Source organism: Hermetia illucens, chromosome 6 (assembly GCF_905115235.1).
Source record: "Hermetia illucens chromosome 6, iHerIll2.2.curated.20191125, whole genome shotgun sequence".
In the NCBI taxonomy this organism is placed as follows: domain Eukaryota; kingdom Metazoa; phylum Arthropoda; class Insecta; order Diptera; family Stratiomyidae; genus Hermetia; species Hermetia illucens.
This window is the reverse complement of record NC_051854.1, coordinates 28,966,863-28,979,065: the sequence shown is the minus strand read 5'-3', so window position 1 is coordinate 28,979,065 and position 12,203 is coordinate 28,966,863.

Genomic DNA, 12,203 nt, shown 5'->3' with positions numbered 1-12,203 from the left:
GACCACATGCAAGCTCTTTGGTGGTGCGGTATACATTTCTGAAATCATTGTGATCTGACATCTTTCGTTTCCCTGACCAGCGCAATTGAAAATTTCTCTCTTGTCACGACGTACACTACGCTGAACTTCTCGGAGTTTTGCTCGGTACTGGAGTTCGAGTGCGTCGCGCTCGCCATAATTCGCTCTCTTGTCACGGCGTCCACTTCGCTGGACTTCTAGATATTTCACTCGGTATCGGGGCGCGTCACGCCCACCATAACTCTTAATTGTCAGTAGAACCTTCAACCCCTTTCGTTCATCGGTGCGCTTCACGATTCCGTAGTAAGCCAGATCTTATGAAAATCCCTCCAGGACGTGACCGACAACCTGTGTAGCACTCGAGAAAACAGTATTTTTGATGGTGGCCCAATGTTAATCGATATTTTCAGGCGGGTTACTCACCGGTGCTTGCTCAATATTCCGCTTCTATCGCTGGAATTCTTGCTTAATTTAGAGAAAGCGATCATTCTGAAGATCCTCGCACATTTCAAAAAAACATTGGTATTATCAATATCGGATAGATGTGTCCGACTAATTAAAACCAACTAGAATACATTAAGTGAAAAGGACAAAAATGTTTTGTTAAATTTCTTACTAAATTTTAATTTAAAATTTAATTTAATTGAAAAAAATGCTAAACTTTCCTTTTATTATTCTAATTACTCTTGTTTGCTTTTTGTTTAAAATTGCTATGTTATACTCATTACATTAGGATCGACACCCATCTGGTCAACAAAGATGAATACTTTATTATTTCAACCAAAAAAATAAGATGTCGAAGTTGGCATTGCACTATACGAAAGCCCCGTAAATGGAACAGGGATATTAATATAGAATTTCCACAATGAATTACAAAACGTAAGAGAAAGAAACACTATCGATACGAAGGGTGAATTGAATACACGTCTATATAAGCATCTGGAGAAACGTACTTTACTTGAACTAAAGTTGAGAGAGAGGGAAGGCTACAAAGATAGCGACCAGAAGCATTGATCATAACATTAACAAGTGAGCTAACGTACGTGGAGGGTCAAGGCAGAAAGTGAGAATGACTGAAAACTCAATGGTGTTTGAATGCATTCCTCTTCTGAATTTCCCTATATCGAATACCGACTGCGGTCTCAATGGTATTCCGAATCTCTTATTAAAAAATGTAAACCAAACATCGCCCTTCCCCTTACTATCATTTATCTTATAACAAGGGCTTGTCCGAAGGTATTTTTCCGGATATGTAGAAGGAAGCTCGCATTATACCCTTACACAAAAAAGATGACAATACCCGCTCCGAAAACCACCGACCTATATTCACCTTTTTCTCGATTTCGAAAATTTCGACTGTTACTAATTAGTTGGAATTCATCAACTTTGTTGAAAAGTCTTTAAATACAAGACAGGATGTCCATACAATCTATACTGACTTCTCCGAAGCTTTCGATTCTATTGACCACTCTTTACTTCTCACTAAAATCTGATTGTATGGATTTCCGACAAGTAATGCCTCCTGGTTAAGATCATACTTAGATGGTAGAGTAAATCGTGTCTTCTTCAATGGTTATATCTCGTCTCCATTTTTTCTCCTCTTTGGGAGTACTCCAAAGGTCTATCCTGAGTCCATTTCTGTTTTCATTTTTCGTAAATGATTCTCTTTCCTTGTTTACCTGTCCTAGCCTTTCATATGTTGACGATTTAAAATTGTTCTCTGTTGTCGGTTCGCCTACTGATCAGTGCAACCTTCAGTCAAACCTTGACACATTATCTCAATGGTGCGCTCGTAACAAGTTGCCACTTAACGTGAAGAAATGCTATTCTTTACGTTATTCACTAAGAACCTTTCCCACGACACCCGTTTATTATCTTGACGGTCAGCCCTTGATTGCCTCTTACTAGGACCTAGGTGTGACCTTTGACTGCACACTCCGATTTCATTGTATCAATGTAGTCAACTGCGCATCCAAAATGTCTGGCTTTATCCTTCGTTCCTCCTATTAATTAATGGATATCCATTCCTCAGTCATCCTTTATAAGTCCTTCGTCCGTAATATTCTAAATATGCTTCGGTAGTGTGGTCTCTGTGCAAAGGGGATTAACTCGATTTCCAACCTTTAAAAGGAACGTCCATAACTCGACATACCTTGAACGTCTGGCTTTCCTTAACCTGATATCTCTGCAATCTCGTAGATCTTTGATGGATGCACGTGTCCTTTTCAAACTTTGTAATTACTTGATGGACAGCTGTGTAGCCTTCGACATTCATTACTATTACTATTCGCAAACCTTCAACTCCCCCTTGCCCAGAATGTGCCAAGATTATAACCGTTTGCAGCTTGGTCCTCTGGATTCATCCCTAACTACTCACAAAAATAGAGTTATTGATACTATTGGCGCCACGTAGGAAAACCATCTCAAAGGTCGAAAGACTTGTTAATGATGCAAGTCGCCACAGCCCAATAAAAGCACTTGGGCTGAAGATTGAGGATGTCTTCAAACAAACGCAAGCAGCCGCATATTATTCCGAGGCTTTCTTACGCCTCAATACTATATAGTTCTGGCAAACACTGGCGAAGTCAATAATTTTCAAAGACGGGATATGTGCTCAGTAATAGATCTCACGATTGTTGGCGACACTCTATTAAAGGACCTCCAATGGCATGTTAGCGAAGAATATACGCACAGTGACCATCAGGCTATCACCTTCAAGGTGGACCTCTTCAGAGGAGTGACAGTTATCGTTTCACAAATGACAATGGACTGACCATCATGATACAATATATTAACGAGATCTCACAAACGAACAATTTGCGCAATTAGACCTTGGCTTGAAGATGTTGGTTTCGCGGTCGCCGAGAATAAAACCGAAGCAGATCTATTCACCAAACGACGGAAGAAAGAATTGGTGAACACACCATGCATTCAAAACCAGCGCCTAAATACCTGGAAGTCACGATAGACCAAAAGCTAAGCTGAAAGCCAGACCTTGGAGGTTTGGCAACAATGACGTCCGGAGTTACAACATTGCTGCCGAAAATATTACCGAATATAGGTACCCAAAGGCAAAGCTGTTGGCTCCTTATCTTGAGAGTCGTTAGCTCCATTTTACTTTATACAGCCCCTGTCAGTAGCTCGACATTGGAACATAAGGCAAATAGGCAAAAAAAGCAGAGCAAAACCGACTGATTGCACTGGGTACGTCGTGCGCATTTCGTACAACATCAGGCAAAGCAGCATGTGTGATTGCAGGACCATTCCCCATGGACATCTTAGCGAACGAGCGCCGACATTTCTTTGACCCAATATATCATCGACAATTGGCGTGAAGGAATACTAGAGTGACAAAAGAGTGGATTAAACGACGCCAAGGAGAGGTTAACTGTGGCTTAACCCTACTCCTAGAAGGAAACGGAGGTTATCACGCATACCCTTACCACTTCGGGCATGACGGCTCTACATATTGCTCGATATGTGATATGATTGCGAAGGAAGGAGCCTCTGAAATATCTTGAAGGGCAGTGGAAAAACTAATGAAAATAATCTGAGGAAGAAGGAGCTTCGGAGGAAGGTGATAAGGAACAATACGACCAACAGTTTCTAACTGATCCACCCTTGCGACGTAATACAGAATTGGCAGTCCCGCGGGCTAAACGAAGGAGAAGAAGGTGGTTTTAGTAAGTAAAAGCGTTAAGTGCCCTATGGCAGAAGCCAAAGGGAGGTTTGAACCTTTCACATTCCAACGACATATTCTAGACAAATATACATACAAAGCATTCGTCTGTCGGTTGTTTTGGGAAACAGTAACCATTTATCTAAGCTAGGTATAACTGCATGAAAGCCTTTGCAATATATGGCAAATACACCAAGCAACATAAAGCCATTTGCATTTCGTCCTGGACTCCACGAGGTTCAACTTACTTAAATTTGGATACCAAATAAACTTCTTCTGTACGGTTTGACAATTCTTTCCAGTCTTTCATTTGGGTACTGTGACCCTGGAATTCATGAGGCCTCATGCTTTACCTAATAAGGTTTCGTGTAACTTCTACGATTTTAACACATGGGATAAGTGATTGTCAACCTTTCGATGGCGAGACGTTAATGGTAGGCTTCCCATCCACAATGACGGAAGAAACGAGAAGGAACACTTCACCACCATTCTCAATCGGTGATGATGATATGGCAAACCACAGTAAAATGGGGATAAGAACTGCTCCTCCAAACAGAGTTTCTACAGAGCTGTTACTTGTATATTAACACTAGGAATCATTCCCAGTTTCATCATTAAAATTCCGAAGAAGATGACATGACATGAAAGTAGTGAGCATAGCACGTCGAAAGTGTCTGCGTTGCGTGTATTATAAGAAACAAGACGGCAGGTGATGTCGTAAGAGACGGAGCAGTCCATCAGACCCGAGGAAAGATTAAAAAATGTGCATAAATCCAGATAGGTTCTACGCTGTTATAGGCAGAGGAGGCAGAAAACGGAGGTTGGAGGGATAGTCCACACGAGGAAAGTTTTTCTTCAAGAAGATGGAGCGGGTGAGTTGAAGAGGGATAAGAAGGGTTGAATAGAGTCAAAATCAGAGAAGGAGCGAAATATAAAGCCTGATAATTTTGCTGTTCGATTGGTGACTTCGAGGCAATGGGTGTCGAAGCGGAGCTTATTGTCAAAAGTGATCCGAGGTCTTGAGTGGAGTTCTGATATGATAAGGAATGTTTGCTAAGAGAGTAGGAGAGGAAAGTGGGTGAGGATTTAAACGAGTAGCACATAGAGCGAGACTTCTTGACGTTTAACGGTAAACCATTCGCAGAGCACCAACGAACCAGGGTGTTTAGATTTGATTGGGAAGAAACACAGTCCATACGCGACGATATAGCGGAAAACAGGTTAAGGTCGTCGGTATAGAGCAGGCAGAGGCAAGTATGAAGGGGGGTCGTTTATAAAAAATGAAAATAATAAGGGAGAAGGAACGAGATGTACAGACACCAAAAGAGGTTGGAAAGGCAAGGGGCAAGCTAAGAAACAAGTAGTATAGGAGCGCTTAGAAACGAGAGTTTGGACAGAAGTATCTTGTAATTTACAGTGTCGGAGGTTTTAGCAAAGCCAGCGTAAATACTATGCATTTACTGCAGTGAATTTAGACATTTGGTGTATAATCGAGCAGGTTGCAGGCAGTGGAACTACGCTTAACAAAGCCGTGCCGCTCTTTCATTTTAAGGTGGCCAAGGTGGGCGGACAACCAGTCGCTGACATACTTTTCCAAGATTTTGGAACAGGAGGAGTGGAGCTAAATAGGACGGTAATTCTCTGCAAGAGTGCAACCACCACTTTTCCGAATGGGGTTGATGAGAGCCTCTTTCCACAGGCTAAGAAAATGTTTCTCTTCGAGGCTTTTGTTGAAAATAATGGACAGGGAGAAGTAGACTCACCAGGTTTTAAGCAAAAGGAGATTTCAGTAGCGTATAGAAGGTCTTAGGTGTTTGGCCACACGTCAACCTCACTATCAAATTAATCATTTTATGTTTAAAATCACATCATGCTTCATGTCCACGAATATCCTCGTCACGGTCGCTTGGATGTCCGTAATTGACTCAAAATGGGTTCCTTTGACCACCGATTTTGTTCTAGGGAACAAAAAAAGTCACAGTGTGACATATCGGGCGAATAAGGCGGCTGTGCAACACGGCGATCCCTCTTGAGGCTAAATACTGGGATACGCTGGGGGCGGTGTGGCACGGCGCGTTGTCGTGATGAAGGATCCAGTTACGAGCGATGTCTGGGCGCACCCAGTTGACTCATTTTCGCAATCTTTCGAGTACTTAGCGATAGTAGACTTGATTTACGGTTTGCCCCGGTGGAACAAATTTTTTGTGGATGATTCCAGGGGTATAGGTAATAATCATCGTTTTTATCTTCGACTTGTCATGCGAGTTTTTTTCGGACGGGGGGCGTGTGAAGACAACCATTGTGAGCTTTGGCGTTTGGTATCCGGATCGTATTGGAAAAACCAGCTCTCATCGCCTTTAATAACTCGATCAAGCAGCGCGGGATCGTTTTCCACTTTTTCCAAACAGTCTTCTGCGACGGTCATTCAATGCTGCTTTTGCTCCTCAGAAAGCTACTTTGGAACCATCTTCGCGCACAATTTTTCATCCCGAAATCGCCTGTTAAAATTTGTCTCACTGTTTCGCGGTTCATACCCAGTTCCGAGGCCAACATTCGAACTGCTACGGATTAGGGCGCGCCCACGCTGTGCATTCGGGTCAGTTCGCACCTCAACTGGTCTACCACTCCGCTCCTCGTCTTCCACGCTTTCACGCCCCCTTAAACTCTTTATGCCATCGAAGCAAATGGGCACTCTCACCATGCACTTTTACAATTTTAGCGTACGTTTCCGAAGCTCCTTCCCGACTTTTTGGAGAAGTTTCTTCTACGCCACACGGTTAAATTGCATGGCATAATGGCACAGCCTGCAATTGGATTATCGTTTTTGCTCAATGTGTGATTTATCCCCTGCTGTTTTTGCTTTCTGATCAACACGACTATGGGTATCTAGTCTGTACAACGACAAGGTTCTTCCAAAGTACCCGATGACACGGTGCAGATACGAGTTGATGATGGCTTGGAAGTTCCTAGTAACAGTGGGGATCGTTTTCAAAGGTGATGCCACCTTCCATTTAGCACGTAAGTGCTGATTGAATTATTTTTGGCTTTCCAAACTGCTTTTCCTAAACACTTAAGTCAAGTTTTCGTTTGATTTCATTGCAATTAGATGTTGAAATGGAATGGAATTTTATGATACGACGTTTATTATGATTTAATAAGTTACAAGGAGATCTGGTCGAATTTCTGTATCATATCCCTCAGGGTTTTAGGGCCAGAACATGCACTTGAGTTAGTAAATCCACAGCAATTGAAAACATAAAGGCTGCGAAATCAAAGTCTATCAATAAAAAACAGCCGTAGGATGTAGGCACAGCAAATTCATGGTGCAGAATGAATAAACACATGCACTTGTCCTGTGCAGGTATACTATAGGACTGAAAAAGTATATCACCTGGTAAATGTAGTCGAATATCTGTTGACTCTATCGAATAAGACAGGAGTATTCACTCAAGGGAATTTTAGTAGGATATAGAGTGCAATAAGCCAACAAGTTGCAACATGAAGCCACGAAACCTGGTCCTACACAAGCTACCCATCCATGATGTTACAATTCCAATATGTACCATCTTAATTGTGTACGCTTTAGAAATATTTGTTTATGCATTTTAAATTTAGATACAAGTATCTGCTAGTTGAGTTCAAAGTAATATATTGGTTGAATTTCAATTATTTAATACATTTTAACACTATCGAGTCTGGTAGGTAAATAATATTATATTTATGTATGTACATTACAGACATATTTCTATCTTTGAGTAAATTTGTCCTAAATAAAGTTTATAACTGTTTACTTAAATGTCTAGTGGAATTCCAATAGACTGATACCTTGATACCTGGAATTGATGCTTATATCTATCGATCGAGTATCTGGGTTTTTCAAGTTGATAAGATATCATGTAACTATGAATCTTACTATTATTACTTTCAAGAAAAATGGGTTGCTAAGCAATTCTAGTCGTCACACTTCCGGAATGGTTTTACTATTCATCAATTGATTTGTTTAGTGATGAATAGGACTCGATGATACCAAATCAGTTAGATGAGATTTCCCGAAAATAATAATAAAAATTGTTAGTATATGACACATGCATACACTGTCGACAATTGGTCATAAACCATTCGATTATAATTCAAGTGAATGAATGAACCAATGAAGTGATTTACGTTTTGCCTGTAGGCTATACGCATTCCCAATTAACGACTGTTCCAGTTATTATAATATGTAATCATTGATCATCACTCTGTCATTTGATTTTCCAAAAGTGCACAGTTGTGATGCTATTTAACTGAGGTTGATTGGCTTCCAAATCGTTGTTAGGAATAACTCTAATAGTAAAAATATCCGAGCGTTAATATTGCAATTTGTATGCGCAAAGGAAACTGGAGGTGTTGGGGAATTCAAGCAAGAGCAACACCTTCGGCTGGTTACGTAGTCAGGATATTTTTATTGATGAATGTTGATACATATTGGAATAATATTCATTTATTATAAAAAATTGATTAGAAACCATCTGAGTACCATATGCTTTCGTATTATGTCGACCTTATGTGGGGTAGATAATCAACTCAAAGTTCATTTTTGAGTTGACATTTGAATTATACCTCGACTGGCATGAAAATTAACAGTCAATTATTTGTTTACTTTAATAGCCAACCCATTCCATGACATTGACTCAGCGATGGGAGGTAGGGGCTACTTGAGGAATGTATGACTACTATAAACTCCTATCTGGAATATCGCGCATCAACGATAATTACGTGGCATCGCTCTCAGTTTCTGGCAATTTTCTTCAGCTTCCGCGGCGACTTCCCAAGAATCTTGAACTCTTCTTTTACTGTTCTGCACCATATAGCTCTAGGGCGGGTTTTATTTGATTACCTAATTTGTTTAGGAATGTACGCTATTGGTAAACTGCTTCCTAGAGTAAAGATGATAGAAAATAGGTCCTAGTTATATAACTTAACTTTTGACATGGCTCAATTGCATATACGAATGTTGTAGGGCGATTCACTTACTGATCTTGCTGAGACCAAGTCAGAAGAGGAGTTCTAGCACAGTGATAATAATGTATCGGCCTAGATTTCGTTCGTGGTTGGCATTTCGTTTTTATTGCGCTATCGTCGATCTGGGAGGGAGGCTAGGCTATCATGGATCATCCGAAATCCGAATAGTAGGATAGTATTTAGCCCCTAATTAAAAAAGAAAATTGCAGAGAAATCGCCAGATTTGGGAATAGAATATGCCCCGCGGATTGTCCAGAAAATAGACTAATAACACGCAATTAAGTGCGATTTTACAATTTCAATTTGTCAGCAGACTCGATGTTGAAAATTGTTTCCATGTTTGTTTTTTCCTAATGCGATCCGAACGATTATTGCCCTTAGTCCACAAAAAAACAAATTTGTATTTTTTTTCAACAATCGACCAATTAAAAGTTGGACAGTTACGAAAATACACCTTGAAGTCAAATATCTCGAAAGCCCGATGACATTATTTAATAAATAATTATAAATAATTATTTATTATTTAATAAATAAATTATTATTATTATTATTATTTTCTATTTGTTAGTGCCGGCATTTCCTTTTTGAAAGTTTAAGAGTTCAGTCCCGGCATATTTTCAATCACATGGTTGAGGGGATCAAATTAAGTGCTATTTCCATATTTAATCATCATCGTCATCGTTAACGGCGCAATAACTGGTATCCAGTCTAGGCCTGCCTTAATAAGGAACTCCATACATCCCGGTTTTGCCCCGAAGTTCACTAATTCGATATCTTTTTTCTTTCGGCTAAGAGTTTTTTCTAGATAAGAGCCCAAGTCTCCGAGGAATACGTACGGAGTGGTAAGATCTTGGGCGTGTATAGTAAGCGCTTTGAGTCTATGGTGAGACATTTCGAGCGAAACAGTTTTCATCATCGTAGTTGTTATGGGTTGTGATTTTCGACCCTAGATAGGAGATATTATATCTATTATTGGATTTATTGTTCTTATTTGGCCAGTGCCATTTGATGTTGTTGCCTCTTTGGTTTTGACACTGGCATTGCCATCATATATTTCGTCTTGCCTTCATTAATGTGCAACCTGAGATCTCACGCCGCCTGCTCGATCTGGATGAAATATTTGAGTGGACGTAAAGAAGATGGTGCCCCTCGTATTTGCCTTAGCATCACGGATCGCTTTTTCCAGGGTGAGGTTAACAAAGTTGCACCATAGGACATTCTTTGACTTGGACCGGTGTTGATATTGAATGGTCTCGACAGTGATTCTGCGGCTTTTATCCGGCTTCACATATTGGTCAGAGTCCGTCTAGTCTGTTTTGTCAATTTCATCGGTATACCGAATTCTCTCACGGTCGTGGACAGTTTTAATATCATAGCCGGCCTTGAACTCGATAAAAAAATGGTGCAATTGATGATCATATTCCGACAGCTTTTCCATCATTTGCCCTAAAGAGAAAATTTGATCTGCTGTTGATTTGGCTGGAGTGAAGCCCCTTTGGTATGGGTCAATGAGGTTCTGGGCGTATGGCGCTATCCATCCTAGCAAGATAGCTTAGAATATCTTGTAGATTTTACTCAGTAGCGTTATATTTCTATATTTCTGCTGTATTGATTGTCCCTTTTTATGTATGGGAGAGTTGTCTCATCAAGCATTGATTTGTTTCCCCAAACCTTGATTATAAATTGACGAATAGCTTAGTTTAGTTGGTCGCTTCAATACTTAGCCAGTTCGGGTTCAATTCCATTGGCTCCTGCCGATTTATGATTATTAAACCCATGAATGACATGGACTGTTTTGTGCATTCTTGATACAGGCAGGATTTGTTCGTCGTCTCCAGTTGGTGAGACCTTCAACTCATTGATATTCTGGTTATTGAGCAGTTCATCAAAATACTTAGGCTACCACTCCATCATGCCCATATGGCCGGAGATCTATTTTCCCTCCTTGTCTCGACAGGATAATCATCGACGTGTATATGGCTTTATCCTGGTGACTTGCTGGCACAACTAGCATGTTTGGTGCGGTTGCTCCCTATATTTTTTGAGTTTACAGATGTGTTGGTTGTCCTAGGCTTCCTTTATCCCTCTGTGAAGTCGCTTCTCTGCACAATGAAGTTCGAGATAGGTTTCTGCGCGTGCTCGTGTTCATAGAGAATTGCTTGGTATGCAGCATTCTTCCGTTCAATTGCTGGCTTACATCCATTGCCGAACCAGTCCTTCCGACTTTTTTGTCGCCATATCAATGATAACGTTCGGGTGGTTTTGAAGATAATTTGTCGATTATTCATCTCCAGGACCTCTGTTAGTTGCGGTTATTGCGGTATCCACTTCTCTCTTATAGATGTTATTGATGGCTTCAGTGTTCACTCTCACTTAATTGTCAGAGGGGGGTTCAAGACAGTGTTGTTATTTGAGCATGTTTCTAAAGCCGATAATAGCAGGTTTAATTTTTTGGCTGACTAGGAAACCTACTAAGATGACATGGTTTACTGGACGGCCACTATAATGTATGGTATAGTTGCTCTTCTCCAGGAAATCGGTTCCTGTCCACCGCCTCTCTTCTAACGCAGTTACATCAGTTTTGAAACAGAGTATTGTCTAGTTTGGCAGGTACTTTTCGTATAGAGAGCACACGTTCCATGAGAAAATGTGCAAAAGGTTTGTATGTTTTCGTTGCCGGTTTCATCGTTGTAATATCCATCCAGGCCGAGGACCCTTTTGCGGCTTGGTAACAAATAATTTTCTATATAGGGTTGTCAGCCTTCCCCGGCTAAAGTTTTCCGTTGAGAAGGAAGTCCCAGCAAACACCACGTGGAGGTGGAAATGGAGTTTGGTAGTAAAGCTGTTGGTATTTGTTAAGCAGGCGTTTCCCAGGTTTTACGCTCCATCATCCTGTGACATATTCTACCTTTTGACCATCGGAGACAGAAAAATTCATTAAATAGTCAATAGCGCCTAATCAGAAACAGGAAAGTCAACTGCATCGACGATGGTTAAAATTTCAAATTCACATTACGTTAAAAGCAACGGGCGCCTGATTAGTCGTCGATTGGACATCGACCGCTGCGACCGGAGAAGAGACTGAGGCAAGCAGAAGTTGCTCGTGCTATTATCAATTCAATCAAAGTTCATTCGAGATAAGGTTAGTTCAGTCTACCAGACCAAAATCCTCTAGTAGCCTGCACATACTTTTATAAGAATGATACCGGATTCAAAAAGAATCCCATTAAAGATGAAACGACATACATGGCCAAATTCAGCAACAACCATAGATTACAATCCTTGATTAAGAGAGCTTATCACCTATGATTAAAATTAAGGCACCCTGCCATAACAGTTTGTAGCCCTTCAGAAGTGGATGAGAATCGACAAGTGCATTTCGAAGGCGCCTCTCAATCGGAGAAGCTTGCATCAATTCCACTGGCAGCACTGAAAACAGATTCTATCAAGAAGATACTCGAAAAATTTAAATACTGATAAATTTATAAATTAAAAATCCATG